This window comes from Nycticebus coucang, chromosome 13, assembly GCF_027406575.1.
Source record: "Nycticebus coucang isolate mNycCou1 chromosome 13, mNycCou1.pri, whole genome shotgun sequence".
Lineage (NCBI taxonomy): Eukaryota > Metazoa > Chordata > Mammalia > Primates > Lorisidae > Nycticebus > Nycticebus coucang.
Genome location: NC_069792.1, coordinates 69,176,884 through 69,198,917, shown reverse-complemented (window position 1 = coordinate 69,198,917; position 22,034 = coordinate 69,176,884). Strand labels below are relative to the sequence as shown.

General features: G+C 39.0%; 1 protein-coding gene across 5 annotated transcripts in view; it reads right to left on the bottom strand.

Moving 5' to 3' along the window:
* OXR1 (oxidation resistance 1) overlaps window positions 1-22,034 on the bottom strand; it is a 470,813-nt gene that overhangs the window by 168,548 nt on the left and 280,231 nt on the right. Inside the window, exon 1 of one of the 5 annotated variants that reach the window (XM_053558786.1) lies at window positions 21,258-21,495. The exons of the other annotated variants lie outside the window; for them this stretch is intronic. The gene's annotated coding sequence lies outside the window, so the exon portion shown is untranslated. Of the gene's footprint in view, window positions 1-21,257; window positions 21,496-22,034 lie in introns of those variants that run through there. 5 annotated transcript variants of the gene reach the window in all.

Genomic DNA, 22,034 nt, shown 5'->3' with positions numbered 1-22,034 from the left:
GGTATTGACGATAAAAACCCACCCTGTGGTGCGTTCTTTCTCACTTTCATGCCTTGTTATTCGTTCATGCAATGTTCCCCACTAGGTGGAGATGTCCTCTCAGGATTACTGGTGGCCCTGACAATTCCTGCTGGCTCTTGCCTCTCACTGTCCATCTTCCTCCTTGGTTATTGTCTATGATAGGGTCACTAATTATAATTTGTCTCATTCTCAGTTGCAGACCAGTAACAGTAATTCTCTGTCTCATCTCCCAATTTATTAACCAGTCACCGGAAAACAACTGCTCATATCCTCACCTTACATTGATACCAATCAGTCCAGACTGAAGACACAAGAATGTTTCTGCAAATGCCACTTCCTCCACCTCCCATTTTCCATACAGGTAGTTCACACTGCCCCCTTACATGCAGGAAGCAGCCAAAGAGACACCACACCCATCATCCCACCTCCTTACAATAGATTAGAAAGACCAGGATGATAGAATCGGATGTACTGACCTGCCCAGTTAGAACTGACCTACCTAATAAGGATCAGGTTCATGTCCCACCCAGAAAATAAGGAATGCGCCAATCCCTGCCCCACTGACCCTTTAAATCTCCATCCATGATAGCCAACATGTGGAATTCTTTCCTGGTCAGGGATTTCACGCCAGCTGCACCCACATGGAATAAAGACTACATGGAACACAGAACCAAGACTCCATTTTCTTTTTGGTTTGTGCTTTGGAATAATCTTTCATCTTTGGGTCCTTAACCTGTCACTTTGATTTTTCAAATAATTCAGCAGTTCATGACTATGAAACATAACAAGTCTTATATAGGTAGATGGCAAATTCAGAGGGGAAATAGTATAGAAGTCCAAATATGTTGGCTATAAAACTAATGAGCTGCATAAACCCTCTATGATAATTAAGTAAACTTAGTAAGATCGCTTCCTTGTCTAACATTTATTTTTGCAAAATTATGTAATTAACCAAACTAATGATATCACTCACTCACTAATAAGTAGCATCTAAAGACTCAGACTAGTCACCTTCCATCTCAGTGATCAAGGATAATGCCATCACATGTAGTATCAGCTTACACAGGGGTAATTTCTAAAGTCAACATGAAAGAACTGAGAATCCTGTATTGTTAAATTTATGATTGAGAAAGTCATTAAATCATCCATACACACTGTATGTATGGTTCTGTGTATATACCATGTGTAAAGAAATTCTTAAGCACATTTAAGCATGTTTTAAAAAAGAGTAAAAGGAAAGTCTATAAGCAGTCTATATGTTCAAACCATACCAACTTTTACAACTATGACGCCCCGGTGGTGAATAAGGTGTGAATAGAGATTCTAAGGTGTTTCTGCTTGCTTGTGGGTATACTCTGCTTTTTATTTCTGTGTTTCATATAAAGCTCAATTTTAGTGTATTTACTTATTTTGAGGCTTAAGTGACAATTATGAAAGCACATTCTATACTTTATATGGGGCGAGGTTCTAAAGTCTCTAAAGAAGTTCAAAGGGATGTAAACTTCTGGGGTCTCTGGGTGATAAAAATTAGAGTTATATTAGGTAATGAGAAACCCATCATGAGATTAGTGTCCTTATTTTATATTAACTGAAGAGGCCCAGACTTCTCTCCATAGAGGATACAAGGAAAAGAAGCTTCTGCAAACCAGAAAGAGTGTCCTCACCAGACACCAGATCTGCCTGCACCTTGGTCTTGGACTTCTAAGCTTCCAAATTGTGTGAGATGTATGTTTGTTGTTTAATCCACTCAGTCTGGCATTCTGTTGCAGCAGCCTGAACAGAAGAAGATAGAAGCCATCTTATAATTCCATCTACCACACTTCTCACTGTACACCATACTTGTCACTGAGCATATTGCATGATGTATTTTCTTTTTAATACTTTTTGGGTTTTCTCAGTTTTATATACTGAATGTATGTTAGCATTCTTACTTTGTAAACAGTTTACTGAGATCATATCATTCTTATGCTTAAAATCCTTCAGTGGCTTCTCATTATATTCTTAGAAACTCCAGTTGCCACCTGGAAGTCCCTGCATCATTTAGCTCCCTCCTGCCTGTCTCTCCAACATGCATTTCTTTCAGAGAACTTATTAGAACTTTTAATTATCCTACTTTAGTTTTCTTGCTCATGTTCATTTCTTTGACTAGCGTGTCAGCTCAAGGAAAGCAGAGCCCTTTGTGTCTTTTCTCTACTGTATCCAGTACTTTCACAGTGCCTTGCATGAAGAAACTGCTCAGTAAATATGTGATGGGGCAGACAAGTGCTAAGTGGCAAAGAGATCTTTCTGAGATCATGACATGGCCACACAAGTAAATTTGGAGTAATACAATCAAATATGAGGACCTGTTTTGTAGGTCAGGAACTGACTGTATGTCCATCAGACATAGAGGTATAATCCTCAACAGTGAGTGCCTTGAGTAACAGTCACAAAACAAAAAGAAGCCCACTGGACTCTATTGGTGAGAGCCATCTACTGTTAAAGTTCACTAAGCTCTTGTTATTTTTATCCTAAAGCACAAAAGAGACTACCATCTCTATCACCACTTACATGATTGGCAAAGGACATGGCAGCTCCAAAACTTGGTGAGTCTTGTCATTGGAATTGTACAAGTAGAAGTTGAATGACCACTGGTGGGAATGGTCAAGAAAGGATCTAAGCCTTGGATAAGAGGCTGGAAGAAACTGTAGTCTAGGCTGGGCTAACCTGTAAGGGTAGCAAATAAGGAAGCCATAGGCACACTGGGTTTGTGGATGAGTTCTGTAAGGAAGGCACAATGTTTGTTTTTAAGTTGATTTGAGTATCTTTAAATAGGGCATATGCTGTCAAATTCTCATGATTTCTGTCTTTCCTTGTATTTACATACGATGCATGCACTCATTTATAGTAGCTGCTTGGTCCCAAACAGGCACATGAACTCTCTACTCTTGTACTCAGATATTTTCTGAAATATGACACCTTGTAGGACAAGGTAATATGTTAAAAGTCACTGGCATGGAAGGATATAAACTTTACATGAAGAGTAATCCTTACTTTATGACTTGCAAATCCTCTTTCTACAGTTTATCCTTGACATTCTAGCCCATGAAATCTAACTCTCATTACTTAACCTTGCATCTCACTTTGAAGATTTTATCTGTTATCAAAATATTAGCTTAACCTTTTCCAGTATAGAACTTGATAAAAATCCAATATGTATCTGAACCAAAAGAAAATAAAAGAATCTCTTTTGTTCCTGGGATTGAAGAATAAATATGACCCAGTTCAGGCATTAGAATGAAAATATATAAACTAAGCAGTCCATCCAATAATGTAAATACTACATTCAGGCTCAGTGTTCTTTTTGGTTTCAAATTATTGAGTCATAATTTTATTTGATTTTATCAGCATACCATTTTAAACCATTATGATGGAGTGACTTTGTGTCCCACCACCAATTTTCACTGTTAGAGTTGACGAATTAGTTTCCGCTAAAGGAGCTGTTTTCTCCTTGTAGGAATAAACAGCAACTGGGAAGAAAGAAAACTATTCAGTGCACATGTAAAGGAGGTAATGCTATTCTCTACTCTTTCATCTAGCCTCCTTAAATGAAATGAGGCCTCCCAAGTGAAACCATTGAACTTGTCTAAAAAGTCTCCTTTTTCTCATTTGTTAATAATTCTCCAAGAAAAGCCAATTTTATAGTAATTTTCTATTGTATCAAATGAAATCTGTAAGAGAATGCTTTTTAAAATTGAGGGCATGAGAAAAAAAATTCTTTACAAAGTCAGCCTCAACGTAAGGCAATTACATTTGTTTGAAACATTAGGTCACTCTCATTAATTTATTTTTTCTGAGGTCAGGATATCCTCAGCTATGAGATTATGCTTTCTAAGATTCTGTTCAAGGGTGAAGTTTTTGATAAAAAAATTCATTCTGAAAGTATTCCATCTGGACTATGTAAATATGAATATTAAGCACCTCAAAATTAGTGATAGTTCTCATGAGTTTTGTTTTCATAGATATTTTTCTGGTTTCCAAAAATATTAACTGTCACTAGTTAGAATTACTATACATCTTATACAGCGTGGACATCACGTTCATGTGCAATTTAAAATAGTTTAACATAGTTAACAAACGAACTTTATTCCATCCTGTATAGTATGTAGCTTAAAAAAAGCTAGTCTTTTGAATTTTGTAACTTTTGATTCACTTAACACAAAATATTAAACACAAGTCAAAATTAAAATAGAACCCCAGATATTCATGAATTATTTTTTTTGTTTTATAGGATACATTTGAATGCCAGCAATATAATTTCGCAAACTAGTAATAATCACTTTGTGAAATCTTAATATGATCTTGCAAAAAAGCAGAACCTCACTAGATATCTGAGTATTTTTAAATATCCTAAAATTAGAATAAAAAGCACACACCATATAAGGCACATTGAACATACATCTGTGTATCATTAACACTACAATTTATGATAATCTTTCCTTGTAGTCCAAATTTTATGTATGATTATACTAAATATTTACATATTATTGGTACTTGTTCTTTTGTTAAAAATTTTTTGCTTTTAGTTCTTTTCCTCAATACATTCCAAGTAGTTAAAATTCTAAGAAATTTTAAGAATTTAAAATTCTAAGAAAAATGAGGCATAGAGAAGTAACTGGAATGGTCCCTTTCCATTGTATTATTCTGAATTGAATTCCTTGATAGGAAAATGCAGTTAAGCAAAAACACCATTCTGGTTAACCAAGGGTCTCCCCAAGCTACATATAAGGATTTCAGTAATTTGCACCAAAATAGGAATGCTTATCACTCTTTAAGAACTCACAATGAGGCCAGGCAGTGGTGGCCCATGCCTGTAATCCTAGCACTCCGGGAGGCCAACACGGGTGGATTGCTTGAGCTCAGGAGTGCAAGACCAGTCTGCACAACAACTAGAAAAACTGAGGCAAGAGGATCACTTGAGCCCACGAGTTGGAGGTTGCTGTGAGCTATGATGTCATAGTACTAAAAAAAAAAAAAAAGACATAATGAAACAAAAGTCTGAGCAAGAGTAGAGGCAAAGGATGAAGGGATTCTCTACTGCAGTGATTTTCAACTGCTGTGCCTTGAGAGGATCTTAGGTGTGCAGGAAACATTTTTAAAGATCTTTAACTAAATTATTTTCAAAAGCACAGTAAGTACTTTCTTCTTTTACTCATTTTTTTTTTTTTTGATCAACATAATTTAAGTGTGCCATGGAAGTTTAACTATAGGTTCAAGTGTGCCGTGAGATAAAAAGGTAGAAAAACACCGCTCTATTAGATAGGCCCTGGTCTCTTGAAAAATCCCTGGCATTCAACAGACGGCGAGTTATGTAAGAGCACGGTTTTATATCAGCAAGAGGTGCTGAGAGGTGCTGTGATTCAGTAGAAGCAACACCTGGTTGGTGTCCTACTTCTGCTACTTCTGTGTTATCTTGGGCTGGAAAGATCTTGACTTTTCCAGGCCTTTCATGCCTCAGCTGTTAAACAGGCCACTTGGGGTTGTAAGAACCCACAGTGTGGGCCAGGCCGTAGAAAATTTCATGTATCAACAGAGTTTCAAATTAAAACACTCTAGTGTGTTTTTATCCCCACTGAAACGACCAACCTGCCACTGAGAAGAAGTGATCAAGAATAGGGAGTTCCCCAAGTAGACTTCTTCACTGAGTGAAACATGGAAAATAACTGAGTAATGTTGGTCCATCCTGAGCCAAACATACATGGAAGGTGAACTGACCATAGTGCCAATGATCTTTAATATCTCCCTTTGAGACAATGATGTTCACTACTAATTGCTCTGATTAAGAAAGTGTCAGCCATCTAGATGAATAAGATAGCTATGGAAATTTTCCACCCGTGTGCAAGACCTTGGCTTAGCAAAGGGAAGATGAAGCAGTGAGGCAATTCTGAAGGCAAGACCCAAACCCCAGGGAGCACCAGAAGACAAGCACAGGACTGGGAAACTGCCAGACATTGTAAGCAGACATTGTAAGTAATTATCAAAACTGAGACGTTCTAGAGAAGCCAAGAGAAAGAGAGGAGGGAGTTTCCTTTTCTTCTGTATTGATAGAGCTGTGATAGGAACAGGAAGCACCTAGCAGGAAAAAAAAAAAAAACTTTATAGGTGCTGCAGTGTCCAACCTTTTTTTTCTTCTCTGCTGCAGATTGTAAGAATAAGAATTGTCTTGGACCACACATTAAATACATAAACATGAATGAAAGGATGAGCAAAAAAAAGAAAAACAAAAACAAACAACAACAACAACAAAAAAACAAGGTCCCTGCATACTTTTCATGATATCTGACACCACATATAAGCAAAACAGGTCTCGAATAATCAGCATGTGGCCCATGGGTCACAGGTTGGACATCCCTGTTAAATAGGGCATAAAGCTTGCAGAAGAGGCATGTATAAAGCCATTTAGCCATCATCTTAAAAGGTCAAAAATAATTCAAAAAGAGGTAGGGAAAGTCTGACCTAGTCATCTTATGGATTATAGCCAAGCTGCAAGACTCCCCTAGAACAAGTTTAAAAGGTTTGGATGAGTTTAAAAGATTACTATCATGTAGGATTCTAAAGACAAAGTGTTGGGATAAACTACAAAGACCAGGAGACACCCATGAAATGGACTCTGATGATCTTGCATGGGAGGTTCTAGCCCAGAGACTTCCTCTCTAGTCTGAACCATTGTTTAACCAAGTTGTTTAAAGAGCCATACAGCCATAAACCATGTTAAAGGTTGAAGATAGACAAGATATAGCTTCTGCCTTCCAGGAACTCACAGACAAGGAAACAACAAGCCCAGGAGGAGTTAGTGCTCTGATAGGAACCAGCACAGGGTGCTGGGGAAACGGAAGTTTGTGTGTGCATCGGGGGCATCACCGATTTCGCCTTTGGTGCAATCAGGGAAGTGATGCCCAAGTGGATACTGAGAGAATCCTTAGAGGGTGGCCAGAGGAGGTGACCAAAAATAACAGGATGCACGCACGAGGTGCAAAGGCACGAGAGAGAGAGCTTCGGAAACAGAGAAAGGAAGTAGCTTAGAACGTGGACAGTGAAAGGGAAAATGGCAAAGGATGACTTCAGATCACGTGGAAACTTTGAATAGTTATCAGGATCTGGGGAATGGGGAATCTGAGTGGGGAGATGGAGGACCACTGAGCGGTGAGTAACTTCAGCAAACTTGTAAGTTTCATTTTATTCACTTAGAATATATAAATAATTCTACCTGCCCCAATGACTTATAAGGAACATCAAATAAAAATGTTTGAGAAGAACTAAAGCTTTATAGAAAAATACTTTCCATCATTGGACAAATACAATATACTGAAAACATACATTGTTTAAGAGGTTTATTTATTTATTTGTAGAATTGTTTGTTAACTCTGTCTTCCTACATTAGTCCATTTGGGCCACTATAACAGAATTCCATAAACTGGGTGGCTCATAAAGAGCAGAAATCTGTTTTCACAGTTCTGGATGTTGGGGATTCCAAACTCAAGTTGAGTCAGCCTAGGTGTCTGGGCCTGCTTCCTCACTGGCTTTCATCTTCTCGCTCCAACCTCAAGTGGCCAAAGGAGCAAGGGTGTGTTGTTTCTGAGTCTCTTTTATAAGGGCACTAACCCATTCACCAGGGCTCTCTACTCCCATGACACAATCACCTCCCAAGTTCCCTCCATTAAATGCCATTGCCTTGGGGGGTTAGAATTCCAAAATATGAATTTGGGGAGGACACAAATATTCAGACCAGAGCCCTTCCCCTCTTTGCTTTAAAGATCTGGATTCTCCCAGTATAAGATACCACATACTAGGGCCAGCACAGTGGCTCACGCCTGTAATTCCAGCACTCTTGGAGCCCAAGGCAGGTGGACTGCCTGAGCTCACAGGTTCGAGACCAGCCTGAGCAAGCACTTGGTCTCTAAAAAACAGACAGGCATTGTGACAGCCGCCTATAGTCCCAGCTACTCAGGAGATTAAGACAGAATTGCTTGAGCCCAAGACTTTGAGGTTGCTGTGAGTTGTGATACCCTGGCACTCTACCGAAGGTGACAAAGTGAGATTTTATCTGGAAAAAAGAAAAAAAAAGATACCATGAACTAGTTCTCTACCAGTTAACTTACACTGCTTTGATAAAGAAAATAAATAACTATGAGTGGAAAACTCTGTTAAAAAACACCAGTCTCCCTCTGTAAGTCATTGCTCCAAAGTCCTTCTAGGCCCCGCACCGACCTCCTATTTAAAAATACACTATGCACAACCCCACCCCAGTCCCTCCTATCCTGCTCCACTTTGCTTTCTCAATTGTACTTACTTCCTTCTTACATACCAGGAAACTTAATATTTATCAGTTCTGGAATGTAAGCTCCTGGGCACACAGCTTCATCTCTTTTGCTGGCAGATTTATCTCACATGCCTAGACAGATGCTTGGTACTAGCAGGTACTCAATAAGTACTCATTGAGTAAATTAAAGAAAGAGAAGGTCAGTAGAAAGTTTTTAAAAAAGAGAAAGTTTTGATAAGTTTGTATTCTTTAATATATGATAACTTGAAATTGTACTATTAGGAAAAGAAACATTTAAAATGCATTTTTCAACAATCTAAAGCCTTTTCCAACTTTCGTTTACCAAGTTGTTATTAACTAGTCTACTCTTACCTGGGTCTCCAACACCCTACAGCTAGACATGCCACAGATCCCATTTCCAAAAATATTTGAGTGAGTACTGAATTCTAATTTCAGCAAGTCTTTGACAATTTGAACACTGGTCTAGAAGTTTTATTTGCCACCAGTATTTATTGAACATACTATTATGCCTGTGGGCTTGTTTACAAGCAAGGAGAAAAAGGCTATTTCTACTATTATTGCATACTGGTGTAAGTGACCATAAAAACAAGACAAATGTTGCCTTTCTTATTATTTTTCCCCCACGAGGTATAGTTCTGGCATTCTTAGGGAGAAATGATGTTTCTGTTTGAACAGAGGAGATAACGATGTGACTGATTGTTAATAAAGCCAAAAGCCCATTCTGCACACGCATCTTTTTCAGAGTCCAGGGAGTAGGAGTCAGTTATAATTTTAAAGCAAGGGTAGCAAATGGGTGATCCACAGGCCACAGCTGGCCCAGGCAAAGAAGACTTTGGTTTTGTCTATAAGTTTCAAAAACTTTTTTGAATTAATTGCCAACACACAAAGAAAAGGTGTTTCATCAAAGTACAGAATGCCAATTTCCATGGAAAAATCTGGCCACAATGGGCAGACATTTCTGCAGGGCAACGGCTTAGTGAACCTAAACAAGAGCTGCCTGTTTGGCCAGGCAGGTGCCTGCCAGTTCCAGTATTCCCTTGGCTGCTTTCCCTCCCACGGGGCACTTACCCTGACGGCACAGGGCAGCTGTGTAAAGACCAAGAGCCTTAAGTGGCACAGAGCCCAGCTCCAGTTCCTTTGTGTCAACTCTACCATTAGTGTTCCTGGGGTCATTATGAATCAGTCCTTTTTTACCAGCATCCTTAGGCTCCAAGTGCCATACCTCACACCTCTCTTGGTTGGCATCTTCTTATTTTTCAGGACCCAACAATTTTTATTTTCAACTAAATTTAGTCTTAGAAGAGATTTTGAAGGAATTCTTACTAAACACAGAAAGACAGCTGAAAATAACCAAGAGGTCTTCAAACAGGAGCTAAACTCTTGACTAAATAATGAAGTTCTTAAAACAGTAGGCAGCTAAACAGTGGTCCAGGGTGGGGCTGTGAAAGAGGTTCCCAAGGCTTGGAGGGGGGTGGTGCTGACATTATTCCTCCAGCCTTAGGTGTAACAAAGGATTTCCCCAGCTTTGTTGATTAAAATGTTACAAATGGCCAGATGAAATAGATGACGAATTAATTTTGAGTTAAGAAATGACAAGTAGGTTCTCCTCCAGCGGTTCTCAACCTGTGGGTCACGACCCCTTTTTAACAATGAAAATATATTTTGGCATTAGGAAGGTTGAGAACCCCTGTCCTACACAAAAGAACAATGGTGCTAACATACCCCTGTTAGAGATTTACTCTATCAGGGACAAAGAAGCAGCCAGCTCTCAAAACAAAGCCAGATGTTCTTTAAACTGCCAGCTGGAGAGAAAAAGTAAAGCCTCAACCATTTAATACATGGAGATATTTGTGTTTTACTTTCCCTGGACATTCTGTGATCCTTTCTGAAAATATATCATTAGCAATCTTAACAAAGTCCTCAAAGCTTCTAACCTGCGGTGTCACAGACTGCAGTGTGCTGTAGTAGCCCTTCAACATGACGGCCTGCTCCAGCTGATGTACCTGAAAGCAAATCTGTTATTTATACTTTTGCTTCCTTCTTTACAACAGCCTACAGAGCAATTGACACAAGGAGCCTACTCAGTGGGGTTAGTAGGATGCCTTGCCCCACTCCTTTCTTCAGACAGCCTTGGAAAATGACCAAACCTTGCGTGTGTGGTCTTACTTTCCACAGCTGCACTTGGGTAAGTCTGAATAAGTGAAACCAGGCTGATCGAGCACCTATTGTGTATGTTCTCCCGTTGCTAGGTGCTAGGGGAAAGGTGGAGCTGTGGACCCACAGATGAGACCGCCAGTGCAGATGTTCAGGCCAGGTGTTTTGAAAAGGGATGGTGACCCTCTCTGGGTGGTGCAAAGATGGCATCTGTGTCCTGGGGCACTTAGAGACCCCTTTTGTATGGGACCATAGGCCTTGGGCAAATTCCACAGCTTGCCTGGAGGGCTTTGGTGGGTTAGGGTCCTTCCATGTGAATTTCAGGGGTGGGGCTGTTAGGTCCTTTGTGTGTGTTTTGTTTTGTTTGGGGGGGGGGTTGTGTAGGGTTTTATTAGGCCTGCAACACTAGGTGCTATTTTGTATGCAAAGATGAGTGAAATCAATTCTGGACTCACTACTCTATACAACACCTTTAAGCAAATTAGACAAAAAAGGACCTTCCTCTTGGAAGATGCAGCTGTCAGGGAGCTCAGCATTTGAGTGGAGTTCAGGCTGGATTTCAGTCAAATCCCCACCTTGGCTGGGTGACCTTATGAAGGAGATGGTGTGCACATGCACACATGGCAGTTCTGCAAGCCCTGGTCTCAAGAGTGGGGTCTACCAGTCAAGGAGACAGGCAGTCAAATAATAAACGTTTTAGGACAGAGGTTAACGCAGGAAAGCCACACTTGAAATGCCACGGAGTTCAAAGGATGACATTTTTATATAATCAAGGAATCCAGAAAAGGCTTCACAAAAAAATTCTTAAAAGGTAGATTACCATAGAAGGAAGGAGAGGGTTCAAGGAAGGGAAAATACCTGAAAAGGGGAAAGGGCAGAGGAAATCTCGCAGCATATAGAGGAAATGTCAGGGGTTCAGTATTGCCGGGGTTTATGCGATGTCTCTGTAAATGATGGAAATAGGTAGATTGGATCCATGATATGGGAAGCCCTGGAGGCCAAGCTGAAATCCTGCTTTTAAATCAGTAATCAAGGTCTCATGTGCTCCTGAATAGGAGCTAATGATAGTGTTAGGGAACAGTTAACAATTAGGAACTACCGTATGCCAAGTAGTTTGCTAAGCCTTTGCCATGCGTTATTTCATTTAACCCTCACGCCAGTCTGTACAAAATATGTGCTGTTATTATGTCCATTTTACAAACTAGGAAACCAAGTTTGGAAAGGTCGGTGCTCCCATGGCTGTGCAGGCTTGTGGGAGAGCAAAAGTGGAGTCCCTCTATAATTAATTCAAAAGGTCTTACACATAAGTGTTCTTCTCATTCCACAAGTCAAAGATAGGCTCTGGCAATAGCAGGTAAAAAGAACAGAAATGAATGTTCAGGTGAGAGGCGATGGAGATGGAGTGGAGCAAGCTCATTCGGCATGGCAGAGGAAGAACACTCAGACTTGCTAAGTGATTGGCTGTTCAGGAGAGAGACGTGTTGATAATGAAGGTTTAAAGTGGGGTGCTCAGCAGAAAGGCAATGTTAACATGATTAGGGGTGGGTTTCCAGGCACAGTTGAGCTGGCTGGGCTGAAGGGGTGTTCAGGTGCAGAAATCTGGGAGGCATAAAGGCGGGAGTGCTAACAGCCACGTTAAAGAGAGAAGTGATGCGCTGAGGATGGCAGAACAAGACGACAGAGCAAGCATGATGATTCTGTGGGTGGGAACTGAGTTGCCTCCTCTGGCCATTTTACATGAATATCAAGGCTTAATTTATTTAAATATTGTAATCGGGTCTCTATTACCACCAGCTAAACCTAATTATTTTTCAATACAGACATTACATACATTTTCACTTAAAGAATGGACAATGTGTTTCTGATTACTCTGTTTTCATCCATATCCGGAGTTTATAGAAACAAGTTTGAGGGTTCTCTATTGTCCCACCGAAGCTCTACTACAGCATTCATGGAACAAGAGGTCATGCTAGTCCAGATAAAGTTGATATAAAGTAGCTGAGAAGTTTAGACCCATTTACTCAGAGTTAGACAAAGAAGATATTTTCAACTAAAAAAAAAAAAAGGAAATCAGAAGCATTAAAACCCAAAGCAGCCTTATTGCTGGAAAGAAAGCTTAAGAACAAAGCAGGGCTTTCCATTTAAAAAGCTGAGAGTTGGGGGTGGTGCCTGCCTGTGGCTCAAAGGAGTAGAGCACCAGCCCCATATATCGGAGGTGGTGGGTTCAAACCTGGCCCCAGCCAAAAAAACTGCAAAAAAAAAAAAAAAAAAGGTGAGACTTGGTCTTCACATTTTCTAAAAAGACATATCAAAAGAAGTCTGTTGCTGAGTACATGGTGTGAGATTTTAGGTTTTGTAAGGAACAGGCTAAAGACACAGCAACTTTGCTGGCCACATGTTCAATCTCACCTCCCATGGGTCACATACGAAGAAAAGCAGAGGGAATCTCAAAGTGTCACATGACTAGTGATTAAGAGGTTTTGTCCCCTATTTGACACTAGTCACTTAATGACTAGTGATTAAGAGAGGTTTTGTCCCCTGTTTTAGAGTGGTATGTCCAGCACCAGGAGCCATCCTGGGAGAGGAAGGTTGAAAAACCAGAGGACATAAGAAAGTCACTAGGCTGTGGGCTCTGGTGAGAATTGCTGGAGAACCAGTAATGTTAAGCTTCTACAAGAGGATTCCAGCTGGGACATAAATTACCATTCTCTCTGTTATAAATAATGCTCCTTACCAATTCTTGTCCTGTGATGTATCTTCCTTTCAACATCCAGAGTGAGCTTCCTATGCCATGAATCAGGTCACCTCTCTGATTAAAATCTTTCATTGGTTTATTCTGGCAACTTAAAGGAGAAGCCATCTGCTTACCATGATGGGCCTCTGTTAACCTTCCCGCATGCTGCTTGAATACCATTATATGGGCTTTTTTCTTTCTTCTAGTACTTTGAAATCCCAAACTCATGTCCACTTTTGGGACTTTGTGCTTGCTCTTGCCCTGGATCTTTACAATCTTGATTTCTTCTCTTTATTTCAGGGGAGCCTGCCCCAAGCACTTCTGGATTCAGAGTGGTTTTGTTTCAAATATTGGTTCCATAACTTCAGATGATTCTGGCCTTGCCTTGTGTTCATCTGTACAGTGAACTAGCTACTCGAGAGTTGCTGTGAGGATCAAATAATGTGAAGGCACTTTGAGCTGGGGCTTTACTTTTATGTTCACATAGTGCTCCAGAAATATTTATCATCATTACTATTAATCCATCTATCATCCTCTTAAATTATTTATTGATTTTTAAAAATTTATTGCCTGTTTACTCACACAAGTATATGAATGAGTTCTATCAGGGTAGAGACCTTGATTTTTACTTTCCCATTTTGAGAAAGCCTGAATAGGCCCAGAATATATAAAATTTTATTGACTTTTCATTGAATAGAAAAGAGGCAATATGGTAAAGCAGGAAGAAGTGACTTTCCAGTCATCCAATCTGAAATCTTCTACCATGCATGGTCATTTTCTTGGCCTCAGTATGATTCTCTATCTGGGTTACAGGTTTGTATTGATTTTATAAAAGTACTCAAGAAGGAAAATGACACTCCTGGGGCAGTAGGGGGCAGCAGTGTGTCAAAAAATGCACCTGCAGCTCCAATGCCAGGTGTCCTCTCATTTGCCATCATATGAATAACTTTGTGCTTAAATTTCCCATGAAGTTGTTACTTCTTGTGAGATAAAGAAAGGACTGATATCTTCAGAGAAACTGAAGTGTAAATGTTCTCTCTCTCTCTCTTTGTTTTTTTTTGGGGGGGAATTAAGTTTTCAATTCAAAGTTCAAGGAAAACTCATCCTGGGCTTCTGATTTTATCCAAGTGGGAAGGGGTCATGGAACCCATGAGAATTTGTGATAATGCCTGCAGGATGTCTCATTCCCAGCTGCATTCTGTTTACCAGCTCTGTGACCTGGGGAACATTGGGTATAAGTAGCAAATGGTAACCTACCTATAATTTATACATTTAATTCTCAGGCTAACCCTATGCTTTAGATATTAAAACCCCAAACAGAGGGAGATTAAGTAATCTGCCTAAGATTATGCAACTGAAATATTCAAACCCTGATAGGAAGCGATCAACTATTATGCCATATTATAAGACACTGCCTAATTTAAAAGTAAATTATACGTATCATAATTATACGTATTTATATGTATTTCTTGCAAATAAACGAAAACCAAGATCCAAGAAACACTTTCCTCCTGGTTTGAAAGATTAGATCATTAAATTAGAGATTCAGTGTTCAGTTAACCTAGAATCTGGAAGTCCCATTAAAGATAACTCAAGGAAGTTTGGGAGTCCTTTGAAATAGACTCAATTTCCAGACAATCACCCTGCTTTTTTTTTTTTTTTGAGACAGAGTCTCAAGCTGTTGTCCTGGGTAGAGTGCCATAGCATCACAACTCACAGCAACCTCCAGCTCCTGGGCTCAAGAGATTCTCCTGCCTCTGTCTCCCAAGTAGCTGGGACTACAGGTGCCCGCCACAATGCCTGGCTATTTTCTGGTTGCACCCATCATTGTTGTTTGGCGGGCCCGGGCTGGATTCGAACCCACCAGCTCAGGTATATGTGGCTGGCGCCTTAGCTGCTTAAGCAGCAGGTGCCGAGCCATGTTTTATTTTGTTTATATTTAGAATAAATTTGGCTGGCTTACATTCATGACCCTTATCATTCTCTGTAATTCCTTATCTAAATCTCTATCTTTCTGTTCTCAGGTATTGTGCTACCATTTTTTTTCTTTACTCAAGCTCAAAATTAATAGCTATACTTACCAGTCTTAATATTAATGTTTTCATCCAGATAAAATATGTGGGAAAGGGATGTAGGGAGGTTTTAAGAAGAGGAAGGGAAGAAAAGCCACATGTGCATACACACCAAACAGAACCCAGCTGACCATTACAAGCCCGTCTATTTGGACTGCTCTGAGAAACATAACCTATCATTTGAGAACATTCTTTATTTAAAGTCCATCCTAAAAGAGCAACCATAATTAAGGTTCCTTTGTATTTCCAAATATGACTATTGTCACGAGAATCACACTCCTGGGACATATTTATGGGCGTGAGTGTGAAGTGGACCTTTAGTGCTGCCTGGCCCTTGCCCTGTATTATCCCAGCTCATTCATTCCCCTTCTCCTAGAAGGTAATCTAACCCCATTTCTTTTTCCATTACCTCCCCCAAACTCTTCCTCCATTCCTATTCTCCATTCATGATCTTGGTTCTCAATTTACTGAGAAAAGGGAAGTGTTCAAGAACTTCCACAGCCTCTCAGCACCACATCCACCCACCTACCAGCATCTGCGCCCACTGACTCACCCTTCCAATGCTCCTATTTTAAGCTCATTTATCCCCATCCTCTCTCACCTATTCAAAAACAAGCCTTCTGAAGCTCTCTGCTACATGTCAGATTTTCCCCTCTCCACTGGATTGCTCTCATCCACATAAACATATGCTGTTATTTTTTCCATCTAATTAATCCCTTTGTTGACCCAATTTACTCCATGGATTAGCACTCCCTTTCCACTGCTGCTGTTCTCTGTAGTTGCCATTTCTAAGTCCTCCCTTTCCCTGCTCTCTTAAGTCCACTCTTGTTGGGCCTGAAGACCCACCACTGCCCCCTGATGTACTCTTGAAGTCATCAACGACCTCCTCTTCAGTAACCCTGGCCTCCTTCTGCACATGCTTTCCCCACTGGCTCCCAGGACATCCCTCCTCCTGGCTTTCCTCTTCCACAGGCTGCTTCTCAGTCTTTTCCAGGTCCACTTCAACACTGGAGACCTGCGACCACAGTGCTTGGTCATCTGTCTATGCTTCCTCCTTTTGTGAGCTTATCCATGTTTTTTTGTTATCATCTATAAATTGAATACTCCTAAAACGATATTTAGATTTTCCCCCAAACTCCAGATTTGTACAGCCTACCAGTTTATTTTATATCTCCATTTGGAGACCTAGTTGACATCTGAAACTTAAGACGTTCATAAATAAACTAAATTCTTTGCAAACCTGCACCACCCTCACTGATTGTTTCTACTTTATATGAACCCATCACTTTCCAAGGCCAAACGCTTTGGAGGAATACTTGACTCCTTTTTATGTTTGTGCTTACTTTCTCTCTACTCTTTACACTCCATATAGTATTCATCAAGACAATCTATTTACCTTTAATATTTATACAGAATGCAGTCACTTCCATCTTCTGCCATCTTGGTCTGAACTGCCATAATTTCTCACCTGAGTCATGGCTATAATTTCCTAACCAGTCTCTCTGCTTCCACTATTGCTGCTCCAACAGTCTACTGTCTGCATTCTAGCTAGAATGAGTCTGTTAAAGGGTAAGGCAGAGCTTGCTAATTCTTCGCTCAAAATCACTAACCACTTCTCATTTCACTCTGAGGGCTACAGTTTCATAATTCAGAGTAAAAGCTTCTAAGATATCCTCTGATCTGGCTCTCAACATTTCTTCACACTCACCTCCTATTTATTCTCTCCTTGCAAAGCAAGTTACTAGCTCAAGGATTTTCTTTCCTACTCTCTGGAATTCTGTTTCCCTCGGTACCTGCACTGCTAACTTCCTTCCATCCTTAAGTCTTTGCTCATCTCTGCCACCTTCTCAATGAGACTCACCCTTAACCATTATTGCGGAAAATTGTGACACACCCCCTCTCTGGCACTCCTGCCCTCCTTTTCTGGCTTGGCATTGTCTTTACTCCACAGCACCTGTTACCTAATTTATTATACAATTTACTTACTTTTTACTTATTTACTATGTTGATGTTTCTTTTTACTCTTTCAGCCTCCCTCTGCTGATATGTAAGCTCCGTGAGGAACTGAATTATTACAGCATGTAGAATGGTGGGTAATAAAATAACATAATTTTAAACGACTACTAAATTCAATCAGATTGAAAAGACAAAGTCTTCTTAGTTGAATGAGTAAGATTCCAGGAAAGTTTACTCCCAAAATTTCAGAAATGAGGAACAAATTAAAATGGTTTATAGAGGCATAATGTATTCCCTAATCAACATGATTATTTGGTTGGTTCAGTTTTAATTTTTATCAGAGTTCCACATGAACTAAAGAAGCAAACAGCTATTTCTCCCAGACCTGTAAAATAAAGCAACCTCCCCTTTTCCCACACCTCAGAAGCAATCACTTCGAACTCTTTTCATCTGACCTGCTCCAGCCTGAACTGTTCTTATCTGGACAGCTCTTCTTAGAATACCCTTCAGGGCCAGGGAAAGGTGTGTGTGGGATATCTTCTTCCTTATAGACATCTCCTGTTTTCTGGATTCTACATTTTTTTTCCTTTGCATTTCATTTTCTCATAGTTGTGGAGTGTCGTACACTGGAAGGGGAATTTTTTTAATGTGTATACATGAAAATGGCTTTATTCTAATCTGACTTGTAAGTTTAGTAAAACACTTTGGTAGGAGATAATTTGCCACTAGAATCTTGAGGTAATCATTATTTCCTAGCTTCTAGGATTGCTGTACAGAAATCCTGTGTCATTCTGATTCTTCATCCATTGAATGAATATGTCCTCCTGAAGATTTAACCATCTGTTCTCTGTCACCAGTTTTCCAAAGTTTGATGACAATATTCCTCAGTGTAAGTCTAGTTCTATTAATTGCTCTGGGTATTGGGCTTTTTCAATTTGGAAACTTTAGTTCTGGGAAATTTTCTCACATTATTTCTTTGATATTGATAATATTTCATTACTATCTTTTCTTCTTTCTTTTTCTCTCTGCTATCTCTTTTTGGAACTCCTGTTTGGATGACGGAGTTCCATGACTGGTCCTCTCACTGCCCAATTTTTCCCTCTTATTTTCATCCCTTTTTCTTATTTTCCTAACTTTAGGAAGATTTCCTTCAAAGGAAATCTTTTATTGAGTTTTTCATTTATGCAATAATAAATTTTTTGTTACTTTTCTCAACTTTCTTTCCCTTTTGCATCACCTTATTTTGGTTTCATGGATACAATGTATTTTATGTTTTTGAAATTCTTAAGACTGTGTATGGGAGGTATTTTTCTTCCCAAATATTTCTCTTCCTCCTAATTTTTTTCTTCTGGGATCTTGGTTTGGTCGGTGTTTCCACATTAGAAACTTCTTTCTGTAGCTTTTGTATTTAAGAGTGAGGCACTAAAAAAGCAGATCGGAAGTGAGGCTTTTTGAGTGCAGCCTTTACTGTTAAGCTGTTCTGGTTGAGCTGCTTCCTAAGAGAATTCTTTTTTTTTTTTTTTAGATTTATTTTTATTTTTTAATTTTTTTTATTGTTGGGGATTCATTGAGGGTACAATAAGCCAGGTTACACTGATTGTAATTCTTAATGTCAGTAACTTTGGGTATTTTCTCCTGGGTCAATCTGCTTTTAAAGAAGATATTTCAGTTCCACCTTTATTCCTGCTTTCTGATATACTCACTTTACTTACTGCTAGCCTTAACTTTCTCTGGTCTGCTAAACTATTTCCTTTTCAATTTCCAAATTTTATTACTATTGCTCCTCTTTTCCTTTTGGTCCTTTTGGCCTAGATGTCTGTAAGAAAATCCCTTTAAAGTCATTTCAGTTGAGGTTAGAAAAGGAACCGATTTTAATGGCTGCACTTAATCTGCCTTCATTTATCCGGAATCCTGCTTCCAGTCCTGATTTTAGAATGTTTGAAATGCTTAGGAGAATCTAATTTACTATTTTTATACGTTTGATTTGTTAGTTTTACAGGGAAAGTTTAAGCGTTCAGCATTGTGTTTGCCCCACGAGGCATGTGTGTGTTAAAAATCATATCAACTTGTAAGTATACTTTGAAGTATTTAAAGAAGGGCGGCGCCTGTGGCTCAGTGAGTAGGGCACCGGCCCCATATGCCGAGGGTGGCGGGTTCAAACCCAGCCCCGGCCAAACTGCAACAAAAAAATAGTCGGGCGTTATGGCGGGCTCCTGTAGTCCCAGCTGCTCAGGAGGCTGAGGCAAGAGAATTGTGTAAGCCCAAGAGTTAGAGGTTGCTGTGAGCCGTGTGACGCCACAGCACTCTACCCGAGGGCGGTACAGTGAGACTCTGTCTCTATAAAAAAAAAAATAAAGAAGTATTTAAAGACGTTTAATTAGGTTTGGAAATGGGAATAAATTTGGGGGAATTTAATCTGTTACATTTATGAGTTAATGGAATCAAGTGACTATGTTTTTATACCAAAATATGTAGACTTCTGAATTGTGCTTAAAGCTTAAGTAAAAGCTATACTTTCTAATTAATAATCAGTGTGCAAAAATTATATTAAACACAAATAATTTTAGTCTGTTTCACAAAAGACAACCTCTCCCATCAAATAAGAAATTAATGGGAATAACTTAAAAAGGCATAACCACATTACCCCAGAAATGTAGAAACTATGGAGGAAATAGCACTTCATTCCAGTGTAGCCCAGGTCCTCATGGCTGAAAACCATGGAGTGGGGGCCAAATATACACATCCTAAAATGGATTCTAAACGATTGTAACTTGGAGTTGGTCTATCACATCACTAAAAGGTATACAACAATTGTTAAGAAAGATGCCTCTCCAAAGTCGTCTCTCTTACAAATATAATAGTAATTTCTTCATTACATAAGCCTACTGTCAAGTGATAAGCTTTACTAGTTAACTACTACAAGAAAACAGGAATTACAACACTGCTATTGCTTCAAACTTTTCCCCACTTCTTTATAAACTGTTTTTTCCCCTCTAACTTCATTATTATTAAATTTACTTATAAACTCAATGAGGAATTTGCCTCTTCAACATTAGAAAAGGCTAAGTAAAATTTTTGTTTACTGCTCTTTGTTGTGGAATACTACCACTAAGAAGAAATCATAGTGAACTCTACACTGCCAGGGACATTATTTCTTTATTCATCATGCTAGCTAATCGGAACATAAATATGGGAAGAAAAATCTTGTTCTAGGTTTGCTATTTTTAGCTGGCACACAGAACAATTGCTTGTTCTTTCCTTATTAACTCTTATTCCTACACTTCTCCATAATCTTCTTTTACTAGATCTTGTTCTAATACATCTGGGTTATTTTTATTTCTCTGCAACAGAGCTACCCTGGGTTTGGACCAATGTTTGTCGTTCTGGATACACAGGCCCATTAAAAAAAGATCTACCACAGTCTTTGTGTTTTTTTATCCATTATCATTATATATGTCCTGATAGCTTTAGAAAATGTACCAGTCACTGGCTAGAAATGATCGTCTTCTGACTTTTTTTCCATACTAGCAATTCTTCTGAATACCTCAATATTGATATTTTGTAGTAAATAAATGTGACATAAAATGTATTATAATTTTATTTTATTCATCTGTTTTCATGTTTATAGTAAAAAAAAATATTTTCTTCTATAAGTTTCTACTAAGGAAATGGGAAGCAGAAACCAGAAAAATCAAATACTATTAACAGAAACAAGATAAATATTTTAAAGTATTTTAAAAACTTATACCATAGAATGAAAATGTTGCAGGCAACATACATACTAATGCATGTTTCTTAAAGCTAAAGGCTGGCAATTTTGTTAGGGAAGAAAATTATAGAAGGGAATCTATCAAGTATTCAAATCTACTGTTATTTTCGCAATATTCTACTATATAATTTCTGTGCTATGGCAGCAGGATTCTGCTTTCCTTAACAAATGAACGGCATTTAAAGCAAATGAAAAATTAAGAAGGAGAAAGGCATGATTTCAGAAACTTACTTCGCAGGTTCTTGAGTACTGGGCATGTTTCCTTGGGACTCAGCTTTCTGCAGCAGTGGGCTGTCGAGTTCTCGTTTAGACATTCTTGCTATTTCACTGGGTTACTTCCTCCCCAAATTCTCAATCTCTAAGTACAGACGATCTTTGAATAGCACCATTTTTCTCCATCTTTAGCAGACTGTTGAAGTGAGAAGTCTATACCTTCCCACTTGTCTCTCCCTTCTCTAATTTGAAGAAACTTTTAGTGCTAGCTAAGACAGTGGCAGCCAAAAGAATGAAGAAAAATATGTGTTTGGGGTTCAAAAGAGCACGTTATTCATTTACTTAAGGAATGTTCTGGCAGTTATTTAGCCAGTGAAGTTTAAACACATTTAGAGGGCTGGAGAATATTTAAATACTATGTTGGTCCTGCATTGTTCCTGACAAAATATTAGCTTAAGTCAGGTTATATTTTCTGAAATAAAAAAATACATTGCTTCATCAAAAAGAAATGAAAAAAATAACATTTTACAAACAATAACAAGTGTCATTGAGAATGTGGAGAAATTGGACCTGTCGTAAGTGGTTGGTGAGATGTAAAATGATGCAACGATTACAAAAAAGAGAATAGAGGTTCCTCAAAAAATTAAAATAGAAATGACATAGGATCCAGCAATCCGCCCTCTAGGTATTTTCAAAAGAATTGAAAGCAGACTCTCTAAGAAATACTGCACACCTAAGTTCAGAGCAGTGCTATTCACAATACCTGCAAGATAGAATAAACTTAAATGTCTACCA